Below are 18264 nucleotides of genomic sequence, written 5' to 3' on the forward strand. Positions count from 1 at the left end.
CTTTCCAGGTGATTACTCCATTATTTAGTTGCAATTCCAGTTTGGTTTTGGGAGGAGGTCAGCGTGACTCCCATTCACTCCTCTGCCATCTTCCGGTTCTTGTTTCCAGAAACTTTTTGATTTCTTCCTTGATCTCATTGTTTACCCATTCATTGTTTAATAGCATGTTATTCAGTCTCCATGAATTTAATGTCTTTGAGTGTTTTCCTTGAGTTTGGTTTCTAGTTCCAAGCCATTGTTATCTGAGAAGATGCTTGATATGACTTCAACTTTCTTGAATTTGTTGAGGCCTGTGTTTTGTATCCTAACATGTGGTCTATCTTTGAAAATGTTCCATGTGCATTTAAAAATGATGTATATTTTCCTTTTTTGGGGTGACAGGTTCTGTATGTATCAGTTTAGTCCATTTGATCAAGAGTGTCATTCAGTGCCACAATATACTTGTTGATTCTTTTAAAGATCTGTCAATTGTTGACAGTGGGGTGTAAAATCCTCTAATATAAGTGTGTTACTGTGTATATCTTTCTTGAAGTCCTCCAAGATTTTCCTCCAAGATATTTGGGTGCTCCTATGTTGGGTGTATATATGTTTACAGTGATTATATCTTCTTGATGGATTCTTCCCTTAAGTATGATGAGGTATCCTTCTGGGTCTCTTTATATGGCCTTTGTTTTGAAATATATTTTCTCTGATATAGGTATTTCAACCATGGCTTTTTTTTCCCCCTGTGCATTTGCTTGGAATATTTTTTCCATCTGTGTAGGTTTTTTGTTCTGAGGTGGGTCTCTTGTAGATAGCACATATGCAGTTCGTGTTTTCTTATCCATTCAGTTAGCCTATGTCTTTTAATTGGATAATTAAATTTAATATATTAACTTTTAAGGTTATTATTGATAGATACTTATTCATTGCCATTTTTCCCTTTGTACTTGTATTCCTCTTTCTCTCTCTCTCCTCTCTCTCTCTCTCCATCTTCTTAAAGCAGTCCCTTTAGCATGTCTTGCAATGCTGGTTTGGTGGAGATGTATTCTTTTAGCATTCTTTTTTTCTGGGACACTTCTTATTTTGCTTTCCATTTTTTTAAATTAATTAATTTATTTTTTCAAATACATTTGTTTCTGCCTACCCCCCCCCACCACTTTCCCTTGCCCCCTCCCTCCTTCCCTCCCTCAACTCTTCCCCTTTGGTTTTGTCCATGAGTCCTTGCTATATGTTCCTTGACTTTCCCCTTCCCTTCCTTTCCATTTTAAATGAGAGCCTTGATTGGTTGAGTAGTCTTGGTTGAAGGCCTTTGCTTTTCATCATTTGGAATATTTCTTGCCATTCTCTTCTTACTTGTAGTGTTTCTGTTGAGAAATCAGCTGATAGCCTTGTTGGAGCTCCCATTTATGTTAGTATCTGTTTCTCCTTTGTTGACTTCAAGATTCTCTCTTTGTCTTTGAATTGTGCCATTTTAATTATGTTGTGCCTTGGAGTTGGCCTCTTTGGGTTCATCTTGATTTGGACCCCCTGTGCTTCCTGGACTTGCGTGACTTTTCATCTCATCATATTAGGGAAGTTTCCTGTTAATACTTTTTCAAATAGGTTTTCTATCACTTGCTCCTCTTCTTCTCCTTCTGTTATCCCTATTATATGGATACTATTTTGTTTCATGTTGTTCTGCAGCTCTCTTAGCTTCCCTGTGTTCTTTTTGAGTCTTTTTTCATTTTGTTGCTCTGTCTGTGAATTTTTTTCTACCTTGTCTTCCAGTGTATTGATCCAATCCTCTGCTTCATCCAGTCTGTTTTTAATTCCTTCTACTGTGTTCTTCATTTCAGATATTGTATTTTTTTCATTTCCTCCTGGCTTTTATTGATAGTTTCTATGTCCTTTTTCATACTGGTTTAGTTCATAGTGAGTTTCTTGAAGCTTCCCTGGAGTTCTTTGTAGTTCACACTGAGCTCCTTGAGCATCCTTATAACCATTATTTTGAACTCAATGTCTGATAGTGTCCTTGTGTCAATTTTGTTTAGCAGGCTTTCTGGGGATTCTTCCTCTCCTTTTGATTGTGGGTTGTTTCTTTGTCTACTTATATTAGGTGACTCTTCTTGTTTGTATCTGTGTATTAAATTGATCTGTTTTGATTTTCTGTCTTCATGGTGTGAACTCCTGTGGTAGGAGACCTATGGGACTCAATGGTGCAGTCTCCTTGATCTTCTGAGCTTGATGCTCTTGGGCTGCTGTTTATGCCATTTATATGGGTTCTCTGGTTGTTATTGGGTTTTGGTGTCTGTTGGGTCATTCTTTGCTAACCTTCACTCCAGTTGGCTAACTGAGTGTCACTTTGCACACCACATCTTGTTTACTGTCGTACAGGGGCTGCTGGAAGAAAAATCAAGCAGCACAGGAAACAAATCTACACCTGCAAGAGTAACCCCCACCCACAACCACACTATCAACAGCAAATGAGCCAATATTAATAAAGTTGTAAAGAGATTGAGACTTCTATAAGAAAGGAAAAATGAATGGGAGATGTTTAACTGCAAGAAAAATTATTTTGAGAGGGGAAAGGGAGGAGCAATAATAAGAGTAGGAAATAGAGGCAAGGTGAAGAGAGGAAGAAAATAAAATTTACATCATAAATAAAAAAGGGAGGAGGGAAGGAAGAATGGAGTAGGAGAAGGGAAGCTTATAATATTATGTTTAAACTGAAATTTATTTTTAAAAAAATATATATATCTAGTGAGAGAAAAAAAACACCACCACAAAGGATTTATATTTATATATATAAAATAAAGACCCAATTGGAGAAAAAGATCCACCATAAAAATATCAACAACAAATGAGCTAAGATTTATATAGGTAGGATTGGAATAAGAGGAGGAAAAAAAGAAAGAAAAGCTTATAAGATGTCTAATCTTATAAGAGAAGTTGTTTTGAGAGTATAGAGGGAGAAAGAATACTGAGAGTAAGGAATGAAAACCAGGCCAAGACAGGGAAAAATTAATCTTTAAAATGAAAAAAAGAAAGGACAGGAGGAAGACAAAATGGAGTAGGGGAGGGGAACAATAAAACTTGAGATTTCAAGTTCAAAATTAGTGACTATCTAGAAATAAGATTGAAAAAAATGGAACAACAACCACCTTATCGACAACCAATGAGCAAAGATTGATAAAGGTGGAGAGAAAATAAGGGTAATTTAAGAATGGGAAAAAGAATGTGAAATGACTAATGACAATAACAAATGGTTTTGAGAGGCTGGAGAAGGTAGAAATAGTAAACAAGTTGTGTCAAAAAAGAAAATATAATTTAAAACAAAAATAAGAAGAGGAAGGAAGAAGGTAAAATGGAGTAGAAGGGAAGAGCAAAATATGGGATTGGAAATAAACTATAATATAAAACCCAGTGTCATGTTAGGCCCAAATTTGAAGGATAAAGAATTAATGTTAACTATCTAGGAGAGAAGAAAGCAGCTTGCTATGCATGTCTCTATTCTCTGCTCTGCTGGGTTTAGTAGATCAGGGCCTGCAGAACCATGTAGTGTGTAGTGTCCAGCCAAAGGCCCTTTCAGTGCTTTTTCTCCTTTCTCCTGTGGAAATGTACCCAGCAGGAAGCTCCTGAGCCTGGAGACACTGATATGCAGGGCCTATAATCCAGTAGGTGGGGGTTGGGCTCCCCTGTCTATGAGGGAACCAGGCTGGCTGCAGCAAATCTCAGGCATTCAGCTCCTGCCTTCTAGTCCCAAGCCTGCTGCTCTCTTACAGGAGCCTCAGCCTGAATTCTCCACTCTGAACAGCCAGCTCTCTGTTCCTAAGCCATGCTGGATTGGTCCTACTGTTCCTTCAGTGTGTTTCATCCCTCTGAGTTTCTGGTTAGCAGAGCCTCTGCAGCCACGTACACAGACAGGCACACAGGCATGGGAGCCACGGGTCCCTGCTGAGTCTTGGGTTTAAACTCGCCCTCTTTTTTATGAGTTTCTGTGTGGCCTCTAAGCTGTAGCACCGGTCCCTGGGGGGTCCGTCCTCCATGTGCTCCCCTTTGCCAAAAATCACAGTCTCTTAAGGTCAGGGCTGGCCACCACCTTTCAGAGCCTCCAACAGTTTTAGATGAAGTTTCTCTCTGGATCTTTCCCAGATTACATAGGAAAAAGCCCCACAGCTATATTATATAACACAGGGCGGTGGCAGAGTGCTGAGCCCACTCCTTCCAGAGATCTTCAGCCTCAGCGGGCCTGCTCCTGCCACATTCTTTCTGGGACCAGCACCTCCCAAGCCTTCACACTCTGCCCTGATAGCTTGTGGCAAGTGAGCCCATCCACCACCCCAACTGTGTGCAGCCAGAAGGGCTGGGCTGGGCTGGGCTAGGCAGCCATGGCAGCTTCGCTTAAAAAGCCCTGGCCACCCCCTGCTCCCGCTCCTGGGCACCCAGAAGGTGGGCTGGCTCTTGCTCACTGCCATGCACTCCCCACATTCTCATACGTGTACATGCTCACTCACAGACTCTCTCACTCACTCTCCGCTCTGTGTTTTGACTGCAAGTCTGGTCTGGGTCTGGGAGGAAGTGGACAGAGCTGCCAGCTACTCTGCCACCATACTGGATCCCCTCAGCTACATTGTTTTTATATTTTATGTTTATACTTCCTCCCCACACCTTTCTTATCTCTATGTGAGCAGACCTTTGAAAGATGCCTTTCTTATTCATTCACATGCACACTGTTAGTGTAGATATGTCTGGATATGCAGACAAAAGCCAGGCTGTGTGGCTACAGAATTATGGTCTTACAAAACCTTATCATACTTAAGGTTGTGGCCAATGGTGTTCACATATGTGTATAAGACATTGCTAAAATTTTTCAAGAAAACTAAAAACAAGACAGAATACAGCCATGTAACTGGAAACAAGCTCCCTTCTAGGCATTGTCAGAACTATCAGCCATCCCTGGTGGCGAGAGAAATCTCCACCAAGATTGTTCAGGAAGTTTAGAAGGATCACTCTTCTCTTCTAAGTGGCTTCACCCCACCATTAAAGCTGACTCACTGGTTTTATTATATTTGATGTATACTCTGAAGACATGGTAGGAGAGACTTGTGTGCTTGAGAATTACAGAGCTTTAAAGATATTTTTTCTTTTATTTTTCTTCCTCTGTGAATTTGGTGCTTATAAAAGATGTTGGATCAATAACCCTGCATCTGAAATCCATCCATGCACAAAAACAATCTGGACAGTTCAATTGTGCTTCTCTCTCAGTACATCATTTCAAACAGGATAAAAAACCTTTGCTCAAACAAAATACACAGGACCATGACTGCCAAATATTAGGCCATTTGGAGTTATGGGTATCTGGACAACATAATCTGTGTCAACTTTTTCATAGTCCCAGTGTGTCTTTACCCTCTTTTATAGCAACTGAACACACCCCTCCAAGTAGGTATCTGTACCAGCCAGGGACTAGTCTGGAAAGAGAAGAGAAGAAAAAAGAAAAGAAAAGAAGAGAAAAAGATAAGAAAAGAGGGATAGATGGCGAGAGAGAGGGAGGGAGAGAGGAAAGGAAGCTATTCTAGGTATTTTGGACAGATGAAATACTATAAAGGAGATTGCTTGCAAAAGTGCTAGAAGCATTGAATGAAGAAAGACAGGGTAAAAAGCAAAGAGGAAGCAGGATGGAAACCCAAAGATCAGAGGCTGCTAATGGTCCTGTGTGGACATCTTGAGCTTGCACCTGCTGATGCACACTGTTGGAGGACTGTTGTTGTTGGTTCTGGACCTCTGAAATGAGATGTGGCCTGAGCCTGGGCAGCTGAAGCCAGGAATCACCCCAGCCCCTCTATATGTTTAGCTGTTACCAACCATCTCCAGGAACTTCCACGTTGTTGGAGGTAGAAGCCAGAGGCTTCTCTCCTTCAGCTGCCTTCTGATCTCCAACCAGTGCTCTGTATTGGTAGATACCAATAGAAAGCCAGCTCCTGGAAGCCCAGGAATTAGCTCCCATATAGCTCCAGCATCACAAAGCAGACTACAGAAAGGCAACAGCATGTGGGGCTGGAGGCGATGGGTAAATAACTAGCCCAGTGTCAGAATAAAAACCATATTAGGCATTCTTTAAAGTGAAACCAGGAACTTGTCCTGGAAACATGAAGTGGAGAATTACAAGCATGCCATCTCTTTCCACCCCAGTTGGACTTACACAAACTCTAGAAAACACCTTTCACATTCACATTGCTCTTCAGAGGCCCCGTTCACAGTCTGGTGGCAGCCATCGCAACATTGTCACTAGCAAACAGAGATTTTCTATCAGTGATGCTGTGCTGAGACCTTAAGTAATCATCAGTTTAGAAAGATACAAATTATAAAATGTGGTCTCAACCCTCAAGGAGTTCATGGCCTGGTTGGAGCAACACATAAGGCCCTCTTCAACTCATGCCTGCTTGCCGTTAGAGCCACATTCTTGTCTCTGCTACTCAAGCGGAGCCATGCCATGCTGGACCTCTGTCTCCCTTCCATGAAGAGGCACATGCCAGAGACAAATAATACCTTATCCCCACTCCACCACCCACTTGGCTAGCTAACATCCTTCAAGAGTCAACTTGATGCTTCTTCCCCAGGAAGCCTTCCCTCACCCCCAAGCCTGGGAGAAGGACCCACCACACTTTGTCTTTACTTCTATCAGTGGATTTATCACAGGGTACCATCACCCTGATTTTCAAAAAGTTTGCTTTGGTGCTTCTCAGCCTTTGGAGTTGTTGGATCTGGTCTGAGGCAGCTGGAACCCTCCAGCTACAAGGAGCTTAGGGGTCATGATGAATGTTGTCATTTTCTCTATGTTTTATTTTGTGAAAAAGTTGTGCAGCACCAATATAATTGTCTGCTCATTCACTCAGCTGTTCTGCCGCTTGAGAGCAGGGACCATCTTATTCATCAATGTATGGTAGGCACATGGGAGCTACTCTGCAAGTGTCCATTGACAGAATGAAGGAGGACTTTGTGAAAGAGGACACACTTGCTCTGAGCCTTGAAGAACAGGTGTAGGATTTGGGCAGATGTAGGGAAAAAGGAAATAAACATTACAAGAAAATGAGCACTCATAAAGAGGGCAATGCATACTCCATGCTCATAGCACTGGGGCAGAAGGGAATGAACAGAGGCACCATGGGAAATATGACATCATTGAAGAGACTGGACCTCAGCCTCTCGTGAGAGGAAAGCACTAAAGATTTCTGAATAGAAAAACATGTTATAAAAAAAAAATCCAAGAGTAGGGGAGTCTTCATGTCATTGACACTAACTAGAGAGTTGCTGTAATATTTTCACCTGAATGAAAAAAAATTGGGTATTATGATCATCAAAAAATTTCACTGATCTGCTACTATATGGCCCATCTACACACCTCTACTAGAGGTGGCGAGTACATATTTGTTCATTGCTTTGGTTTTGTTTCCTTCTTTAAATTTTACATTTGTCTAGGTTCAAAATCATAAGGCTTAAATTAAGATAAAGGAGATTAGAGGAAGTTCTCTTCAGCAAATGAATGTTCTAATAGTGTTTACAATGCAACTAAAAATAACATGTCACTTCAGAAATGAAACGTAGTGAGAACTAGGGTATTTCTTAAGAGAAAAGAATCTTCCAGAATTCTGAACAGTCCACTCAATAGACTTGTTCTAGTTAACCTCTAAATAAGGAATTTGGGAAGGTAAGAAATTAGAATGTCCTCTGAATATAGAATCTTGGTGCATGGACATATAAAAAATAACATTTCAAGACAATCTCCACAGAGTGATTTGTAAAATTAACTTTTAAAAAATTTTCTAAAATGTTTTTGGATAGCAATTGTTTGTGTCCTTAAAAAAAGCTTATTGAGGGTACACATTGTGAAAGTGACCTACCTCTGGTTCTGTATGGTAAGGGGATGGAGGGGAATGTTCAGATCTTATCCTGGAGGTAAAGGGGATATCATCAAGTCCTTCCCTGGATGAGTGGGGGTAGGGGGGAGTTGAGGAGGACAAGGGAACAATCTTAAGAGAGGTACAAAGAACCTGAACATAGTTGATTTACAAACACGGAGGCCTCATTCAGAGAGCTCAGGTCTTGTGCCCACTTTGTTCCCTTTCCTTTTCCTCTGGGCTATCAGGCCCAGTTCATATAGCCTTGAGCCATCTTCCAACCAGCCAGCAAGGCTTCCTTCATATGTTGACTTATTTGACCAACTGAACAATTGTCTCGTCTTTTCATTACCAGGAATCTTTGGTTCCTGTTGGTTTTCCTCCTAAGAACCCTATGTTACTTAAAAGCTTTTGCATACCAAACAAGCTAAATGGATTGCATAAACATTTTTCTATTATTAAATGATACATAGATACAGATTGACAGATAAGTAGTTAATCAAAAGTTCTGATTCAAACCCATGAGCTACGTGATTCAAAGATGGCTAATATCTACAGACTAGCTGGCATATCATCTCTCATAGGAATGACTTAACCTGGGCAGAGACTAACAGACTCCTCAAATCTCATTCAGTGTCACGACAGAAGCAACAAAACAGAGAATGAACTAGGCAGGAGCCATGAGTAAAGAGGAAGACAAAAAAATGAAGAGTAAAATAGAGAGAAGTGAGTCCATGAAAAGCTGAGAAGCCACAGGCTGGGGGAGAAGCAGATGCTGAGCAGTTGAGGCTTGAGTAAGGCAGTTGCTAGAGCTTCTCTTGGGGCTGAGCTGTTATGGGACAACAGAAGTGCCTGCTGATGGCAGGACGGGAACAGACAGACTTGAACCTGTCCATGAGGCTGTGAGTGTAGATTCCTTCTCTTCTCAAAACTTACCAACAAATGTATAAGGGCAAAGGGGTCAGGAATTTAAGGAAGGCATCTGAGTCTTCATAAATAGGACTTAATTGTTTTTTTGTAATAGACTGTGAGCGCCTACAAAATCATGTATACAGATTCAAAAACAAAACCTGAAACATTCTAGAATCAAACTCATATACATGCTTTTTAGATTATCCATGGTTTATGTTATGCACTCTATTATTCCATACTTCTGTCACCTATTAGTTGAAAATAGAAGTAGGGAATTAAATTCATTTTCATTTTGAAGCTTGACTTTAAGGCAGTTGGCTATGGATTGAAGGGGTAGAGAGGCCAAGTTTCCTAACATCATCAGAGCAGCCAGTGATCTATCCAGGTCAAGCTTTGATGATGTATGGCTTATCAATGTAGATTCTAAAATCATTATATAAAAGGAAAAAAATGGTCTATTTCTAATAATTATTATAACTTCATTGTTCCATTAATTTCCCCAAAACCCAAAACATGAGATGACATGGATAAATCATCTTGCATTTTAGCGTTCATTGGAACTGCCTGTGTGATATTACTTTTTATCAGCTTTCTAATTTTTCAATATGAATCCTATCTCATTGGTCACATTTATGTTGCCACCTAGCAATAACACAGAGAGTGAATTTCGGGGGGAAGCTGGACTCTGAAACTTCTAGCAGGATGTGGACTTGGCACCATGGACTTACAATGAAAAACAATATAAGAACTTCTCATAGATAATAGAAAAATAAATTGACATTTTACTGGGAAAGTGCCCAAAAGAACTTGTCTCAAATAAGAATTGATTTTACTTGATAAGAGTAAAAAAAAAGTTCCCCTTAATCATCAAATAGTCTTTATAATTTATCATTTCACTGCCCTCCTATAAAGGGACATTACACTTTACCATCTGTCAAATGCTTTTGTAATTATGAAAGTACCCCTTGTCCAGCAACCTGAAATAATTTCTCCTGTCAAGTGAAAGCTTCAACCTTGCAGTGAAAACACATGTGCCAATTTCTTCATCTTACAAGGACTGAAGATTAAGTCATCATCTTAGCCCCTGCAGAGAACAAATATTTAGGGAGCTTCTTCCTCATGAATTTTAGCACGTTATAGCTGCTATTTGTCTACATATCATATTTCTTATTCAACAAATATGTAGAGAGAAATCAAGGTGGCAGAGGAGTGTGTGGAAGTCATGCTACCCTCCTCCCAGGACCAATCTGGAATTACAACTAGATTGTGGAGAAATCACCTGAAACAAACAACTGAACAATAGCAAGAGGGGAGACATAACCTCGGACACAGAGAAGAATCAGCTTTAGCACAACCTAACAGGTAAGGAGTGTGGTAGAGACTCAAGAAGGTGAGGGGGGGTGAACATGGGCAGCAGTGCCAAATAGATATTGAAACAGCCAGTTGGATCCTCCAGAGAAGAGCGGCTTCTAAACCATAAGCAGGGATCATAGGCTTATAGCACCAGAGCCCCCAAAATACACAGATAACAACCAGCTGTGAAAAGTGGCAGGGTTGCTCTCTGACAGAGATGGGCAGCTGAAGATCCAAACAGCCTTTTAAAGGGCCAACGCATACATTTTTATTTGCAGCCACTTACCCTGGTCTCCGGCAAAGGCGGTGGCAGAGTAGGCTAGAGATGACTGAGGAGAGACTGGGGAAGGAGGCTTTGGGGAAAGAACTGAGAGAGTAGATGACAGGATCCCTGTGCTAACTAATTCCCCATTCAGCAGCAGCCATCTGGCTTAAGCAGACCACAACCCTGAGCAGCAACAGCGTGAGAGGACACAATAGCCCTGACCCAAGGAAGGACTCTTCCCTGGCTTGGTGGTGCTAAACCTTGACTGCTGAGTACAGAGTGGCAGCCACAGATAATCGATCCCTGGTTAAAAGGGTGCAGAGTGGTCTACAGACACTTGAGGAGAAACTGGAGACAGGTGTTGGGGAGAGAATGGAGAGAAGAGCTAGTGGGATCCTGGTGTTGACTCCTCCCCCATGTGACAGCAGCCATCTGGCTCATGCAGACCACTCCTCTGACTGGCAGCAGTATGAGAGAACCCAATAACCCCATCTTCAGGAGGAATTCTGCCCTGCCCTGTGGTGCTTAAGCCTGGCTGCTGAGTGCAGAGTGACTAGATTAATAACTGAAGGAGACCGCCACAGACAGTAGATTCCTGGAAGTCTCAAACAGACTGCCTAAGCTCAGACTGGGTCAATATCTGACATCATCAGAGGCAGATCCAGAAAGAAAAAAAACAGTGCTCTCCTACCATAGAAGTTCACACCACACATTCAGAAAATCAATGCAGATCAATTTAAGAAGCAGAAGCAAAAAAGAAGAGTCTCACAAATAATGGGAAGACAAAGAAACACCCCATACTCAATTGAAAAGAAAGGAGGAATCCTCAGAGAGAATTAAATGAAACAGAGGCAAGTAAACTATCAAGTATTGAGTTCCAAACAACGGTTCAAAGGAAGCTCAATGAACTCAGTGAGCTCAGAGAAAATTACCAAAAACTACAGGGAAACTATGAGGAACTTACTGCAAACTATATCAGCATGAAAAAGGTCATAGAAACTATCAATAAGAGGCAAGAGGAAATGACGAATACCATTTCTGAATTGGAGAACACAGTATAAGGAATCAAAAGCAAGCTAGATGAAACAGAGAAACAAATCAGAGATATGGAGGATACGGTAGAAAAAAAGCTCCCAGGAAGAGCAAGAAAATGAAAAAAGACTCAGAAAGAATGAAGAAGCAGGACAACCTGAAATGTAATAATATCCATATAATAGGGATACCAGAAGGAGAAGAAGAAGAGGAAGGGATAGAGAACCTGTTTGAAAAAGGAATGAGGGAAAACTTCCCTAATTGGAGGAGAGAAAAAGTCACACAAGTCCAGGAAGCACAGAGGGTCCCATTCAAGAGGAACCCAATGAGGCCCACTCCAAGACACATCATCATTAAAATGGCAAATATCAAAGACAAACAGAGAATCCTAAAGGAAGCAAGGGAGAAACAGGTAGTAATGTACAAGGGATCCCTGGTACAGCTAGCAGCTGACTTCTGAACAGAAACACTGCAAGCCAGAAGGGAATGGCAAGAAATCTTCCAAGTAAGGAAAAGCAAAGGCCTCCAACTGAGATTACTCTACCCGGCGAGGCTCTCAATTGAAATGGCGAAATAAAGAGTTTCCCAGACAAAAGAAGGCTAAAAGAATACACCTCCACCAAACCAGCATTGCAAGATCTAGGAATAGCCAGTTCCTTTCACAATCACCAGTACTTGATATTACCAATATTTTTTAATATTTATTAAACTGATTGTGACAATTATATGCTATTTTAATTGTTACTTCATTATTTGTTGAAACTAAACCTGTTTTTGCATATTTCTTGCTTATTTCTATTATGTTAGAAAAGCATTAAATGACTTTTTGGTATTCCTTATCCATTTTTCAACTAAATGTTTGCAGAATTTTTTCCCAAAAAAAACCACTATTAACCCTTTCTTAGATGTGCTGCAAATACTTTCCTATTCTATTACTTTTCCTTTAACTTTTTTATATGTTTATTACTGTATAGTTTTAAATGTTTAATATAGTCATATTGTCAACATTTTACTTTATAGCTTCTGGGTTTGAATATTTTACTTCAGGGTAAGAAAAACATTAGTTTGTATTTTCTCCTAAAACTCCTTAGACTTTACATATTGATTTTTAACTCACCTGAATATTTTTTGTATAATGGGTGACACAGGGCTCTATGTTTGTTTTATTTCAACTAATATTGGTCCATGCACTTTATTTGTTGAATAAGTCTTATTTTCCCCATTGATTTGAAATATCAATTGAATCATACATTACATTGTTAGACAGATATATATGTTTGTTTCTAGAATGCTCATTTTATGTCATTGATCTACTTGATTATTTCTGTGTTGGTGTCATGTTTTAATTGCTGAGACTTTAAAATGGATTTAAGTTTTTAAATATTTTATAATGGATTTTGATATTTAAAAAATAAATAAGTAAAATCAATCTTCATTTAAAATAAAAAGAAAGAAAGAAAGAAGAGACTCCTATCTTTTGTGACAACATGGATGGAACTGGAGAATATTATGCTAAGTGAAGTAAGCCAGTCGGTGAAAGTCAAATACCGTATGATCTCACCTATACGTGGAATCTATACAACAAAATTAACTAACGAATAAATAAACCACAGGCATGGAAACATGGAGCAGACTGAAAGTGGTCAGAGGGGATGGGGATGGAGGACAATTGTGGAAAGAAGGGGAAGGGACTAGAAAAAGGACATGTATGAATGACCCATGGACATGGACAACAGAGTGGGAATTGACTGTGGGAGTGGAGGATGGGGCATGGGATGGGTGGAGGAGGGCAAAGGGGGAAAAACGGAGACAACTATAATAGAATAAGCATGATTAAAAAATAAATTTAAAAATATTATGAGAAAAAAATGAGTTAACAGCGGATCTGAGACTGCTGATCATCAGAGAGGCCTTCTTGAAAGGTTGGTTCTTGGCTGGCATCAGGAAACTTGGCTGGTAAACCACTGACACAAAACTTTTCCTATGATAAGAGTGGCTCATTGTGCCTAAACTATTTGTACAAGCAATTTGGTTTATGCTGAACATCTGCTTTCCTTAAGAGTGTGGAATTGACTGTTGGAAGGGTGGGGTGGGTACAGGAGGACAAGGGGGCAGGGAATTGAGACAATTGTAATAGAATAAACATGATTTTAGAAAATTTTTAAAAAATTCCACAGAATATGTGATAAAATTTAAAAAAAATAAAAATCAAAAAACCCCCAAATGTTTATTGATTGCTTACCTTACCATTTTCTGGGCACCAAATGCCCTGTGATACACACAACTGAAGATGGATCTTCAATTTATCTGGAGTTCATGGGATAAGATCCAAAATATAGGAAAAAATGAGATTGCACAGAAAGATTGGGGCTTTAGGTAAGTTTTTTTTTTTTGTTTGTTTGTTTTAGTTATGTTAGGGAGACTTTGGTGCTAGCAAAGGAGTTTGGATTTTATTTGATAGACTATATAAAGTCATCAGGCATTTGGGGGAATGACTGGTCAGAGCTTGTATAATGGGTAGAAGAAAAGGAGAGTGGATCCTCTGAGCAAGAGCTAATCAGTTCCAATTTAGGACTGCTGAAAGGACAGGCAATAAGAGGGCAACAGTGACACAGAGATTTGAGCCCAGTGATAGGGCTGACAGCAATTCAAATCAAATCGGCAGTCACAGTGATGGAGATGGGACTAAGATAACTTCATTTTGACTCAATCAGAGTTGTTAAGAGACATGGAGATCTTGCTCTTTGGCAGGAGTAGGAAATGAGAGAAAGATCAGGTGACACCAGCAAGATGAAGAGGGATGAGGGGTGAGTAGGAGCTGTGGGGGTTTACCAACTAGGTCCCTGTCTTCACAAGGGCCATTTCAGTGGAGCAGTATTGGTGAAAAGCCACATGGCCATTTGCCAAGGATGTGTGGGCGATAAGGCTCAGAAGACAGGGAGCTTGGGCTATGCTTTTGCAGAGTGGAGTGAATAAAGACTTTCTAGGTTTGTTTTTAAGATCACAAACATTTAAAGATTAAGAAAAGGGGGATCTAATGGATAAATCCCTATCTCTCCCCTACCTGGCTACATCCTACTGAGCATTCCCTTTTGGATTTGCCAGCTTGATATTCCTAACCATTCACTGTGCTTCTGCTATTTTTCTATAATTTCAAATAAGAACAAAATAATGGTCAATATAGTTAGCATTCCTAGAACATCCACACTCCACTAGCCATCATACTATGAACTTTATACATATTAATTTAATCTTCACAATGGCCCTATAAGGTTGAGACCCTCATTTTTCATTTTACACTGTGACATTAAATAACTTGCCTAAATTCACACAGTTAGGAAGTACCTCAGGATTCAGCTCAAGCAACCTGCCAGAGTCTGTGCTGTTAATCAAGATGCTGGATTCCCCTAACCACAAAAATATATAATAGGAGTCCTAGGAATTTTGCAGAAACTAAACATAATCATAAAAATCTCTCATTTGATTTATAGACTAGCTCATTTCAGAGAATTACACAGTCTACATTCAATATCAGTTACTTCAAATACCTATGTAGGAGAGCTGAAAAACCTGCCTGCATCATACATAAGCCTAGACATGAAGGACTCTGAACTAAGAGGAACCCTAAAGCCCCTCTTGTCAAATGCTTTCTTTTACATTATAAGGAACCACCACCTGGAACAATAGAGTGGCCAGGCCAAGGTCAAGTCTGAGTGCAAGTCAATATCCAGAGTCTTTCCATTGCATCCAAAGGAGCTCGAGAGTGCTGTGAGAGAGGAAGGAAGCATTAGGGGAGGCTGTGCCCTAGAACCCAGTTCAGGGTGAGGGTGAATGGAAGTAACCTGTCCACAAGCTGCAGTTCACTCAAGCCTTTCCTTGAGAAGTTGCCCTGAGATAGCATGTTCCTTTCTGCCACTGAGCAAGACTCATTTCCTTTCTCTGTCCCCACCCCTTATCTCCATCCAATCTCTTACCCCTTCTGGCCTTACACTGTTTGTACACAGAAGAGAGTGTTGATGAGGTCTACATTGCAAGTGATTAAGGAATGTTTTGTTTTCTCTTTTTTTAATTATTTTTATTATAATATTTTTTTAAATTTATTTTTTCAAATACATTTGTCTCTGCCTCCCCCCAACCACTTTCCCTTGCCCTCTCCCTCCTTCCCTCCCTAAGCTCTTCCCCTTTGGTTTTGTCCATGAGTCCTTGCTATATGTTCCTTGACTTTCCCCTTCCCTTCCTTTTCCCTGACCCCCCTCCCTCCTTCCCTCTTGTCTCTGTTGATTTCTTTTCCTTTCAGTGTTGCTGGTCATATTTTCCTTGCATCTTTGTATTGTTGGTTAGGTTCCACTTATAGGTGAGATCATATGGTATTTGTCTTTTGCTCCCTGGCTTATTTCGCTTAGCATGATGCTCTCCAGTTCCATCCATGCTGTCGCAAAGTTTAGTAGTTCTTTTTTTCATTCTGCTGCGTAGTATTCCATTGTGTATATGTACCATAATTTTTTGAACCAATCATCTACTGATGGGCATTTAGGTTGCTTCCAACACTTGGCTATTGTAAATTGTGCTGCTATGAACATTGGGGTGCATAGGTTCTTTTGTATTGGCCTTTTGGTATTCGTAGGGTATAGTCCCAGCAGGGGAATCACTGGATCAAAAGGCAGTTCCATTTTCAGCTTTCTGAGGAAATTCCACACTGCTTTCCACAGTGGCTGCACCAGTCTGCATTCCCACCAACAGTGTACTAGGGTTCCCTTTTCTCCACAGCCTCGCCAGCACCTGTTGTTTGTGGATCTGTTTATGATGGCCATTCTGACCGGTGTGAGGTGGTACCTCACGGTGGTTTTGATCTGCATTTCTCTGATGGCTAGTGATGCTGAGCATCCTTTCAAATGCCTCTGTGCCCTCTGTATCTCCTCCTTGGAAAAGCATCTGCCCAGGTCCTTTGCCCATTTTTTGATTGGAATGTTTGTCTTCTTGGTGTAGAGTCAAGTGAGTTCTTTATATATCTTGGAGATCAAACCTCTATCTGATGTATCATTAGCAAATATATTTTCCCATACGGTTGGCTCCCTTTTCATTTTGCTGATGTTTTCCTTAGCCATGCAGAAGCTTTGCATTTTGATGAGGTCCCATTTGTTTATTCTTTCCTTTATGTCCCTTGCTTTAGGAGACATATCAGTGAAAAAATTACTGCGTGGGATATCTGAGAGTTTCCTGCCAATGTTCTCCACTAGGACTTTTATGGTGTTGTGACTTACACTTAAGTCTTTTATCCATCCTGAGTTTATTTTTGTATATGGTGTCGGCTGATGATCCAATTTCAATTTTTTACATGTAGCCGTCCAGCTCTCCCAACACCATTTGTTGAAGAGGCTATTATCGCTCCATTTTATGCTTCTGCCCCCTTTGTCAAATATTAGATGCCCATATAGACCTGGGGTTATTTCTGGGCTTTCTATTCTGTTCCACTGGGCTACAGGTCTGTTCTTGTGCCAGTACCAGATTGTTTTGAGTATAGTGGCTTTGTAATAGAGTTTGATGTCCAGTACTGTGATCCCTCCTACTTTGTTTTTCTTTCTCAAAATTGCTGCAGCTATTCAGGGTCATTTATGGTTCCATATAAATTTTTGAAATGTCTGTTCTATTCCAAGTTTATAAGGAAATTGTTGGATGACTTCAAAAAAGATATAGACAGCAACACACCGATAGTAGGGGATTTCAATACACCACTGTCAAAAATGGACAGATCTTCCAAACAAAACATTAATAAACATATTGTGGCGCTGAATAACACACTGAATCAAAGAGACTTAACTGACATATATAGAACCTTACATCCCAAAGAAGAAAAATACACATTCTTTTCAATTGCTCATGGCAGTTTTTCAAAGATAGACCACATGATAGGACACAAAGCAAACCTCAGCAAATTCAGGAAAATCGAAATAATACCAAACTTTTTCTCAGACCACAAGGGTTTGAAACTGGAAATCAACCTCAAAGAGAAACTTCAAAAACTTGCAAACTCATGGAGACTGAACAGTACAATATTGAGATAAGAGAAGAAATAAAAAAATTTCTGGAAACAAATGAAAATGAACAGACAACAGTCCAAAACCTATGGGACACAGCAAAGGCAGTCCTGAGAGGGTAGTTCATAGCAATACAGGCTTACCTAAGAAAGACAGAAACATTTCAAATAAAAGACCTAACACTACAACTTCAAGAACTGGAGAAACAACAACCAATAAATCCCAGAGCAAGTAGAAGAAAGGAAATAGTCAAGATTAGAGCAGAACTGAATGACATAGAGATGAAAAGAACAATTCAAAGGAATGTTTTTAAATGAATTAATTGATCCATGCATAAGTGACAATTACAGGAGAAACATGCAGAGGAAAGGTAGCTCCATGGTTCTTCTCTTGATCCACTAGGGAGGCAAGAAAAATGCTTCAGAAGAAGCCTCTTAGACCCTACAGAACAAAACTCATATCTGTATTAGGGACATGAACTGTGCAGTGTTGGTATTGGTCCTTTTTAGTATTCGCTCACTTCTTTTTAGCACTGAAGCTCTCAGCGTGTGAGCTGCAGTCACAAATCATCACTTCTTCACACATTCCATCTTGCTGCCAACAAGGATGCAGTAGTGGGAAAACACTAAAGGATTTTCTCCTGCAAAAATAACTTTACACACACATACACACACACACAACTTACTGTGCAAACACGGCTATTCCCTAAATGGCCCTACACATGGGCAAAGAAACAAAAAGCACATTTTGAAAAATAAGTCTCTCCTCAAACTGTTTAAGCTTTTTGGGTGGTATTAAACCTTGTAAG

Source organism: Pteronotus mesoamericanus, unplaced genomic scaffold (genome assembly GCF_021234165.1).
Source record: "Pteronotus mesoamericanus isolate MK-2021 breed Mesoamerican mustached bat unplaced genomic scaffold, CSHL_Meso_final contig_121, whole genome shotgun sequence".
NCBI classification, from domain to species: domain Eukaryota; kingdom Metazoa; phylum Chordata; class Mammalia; order Chiroptera; family Mormoopidae; genus Pteronotus; species Pteronotus mesoamericanus.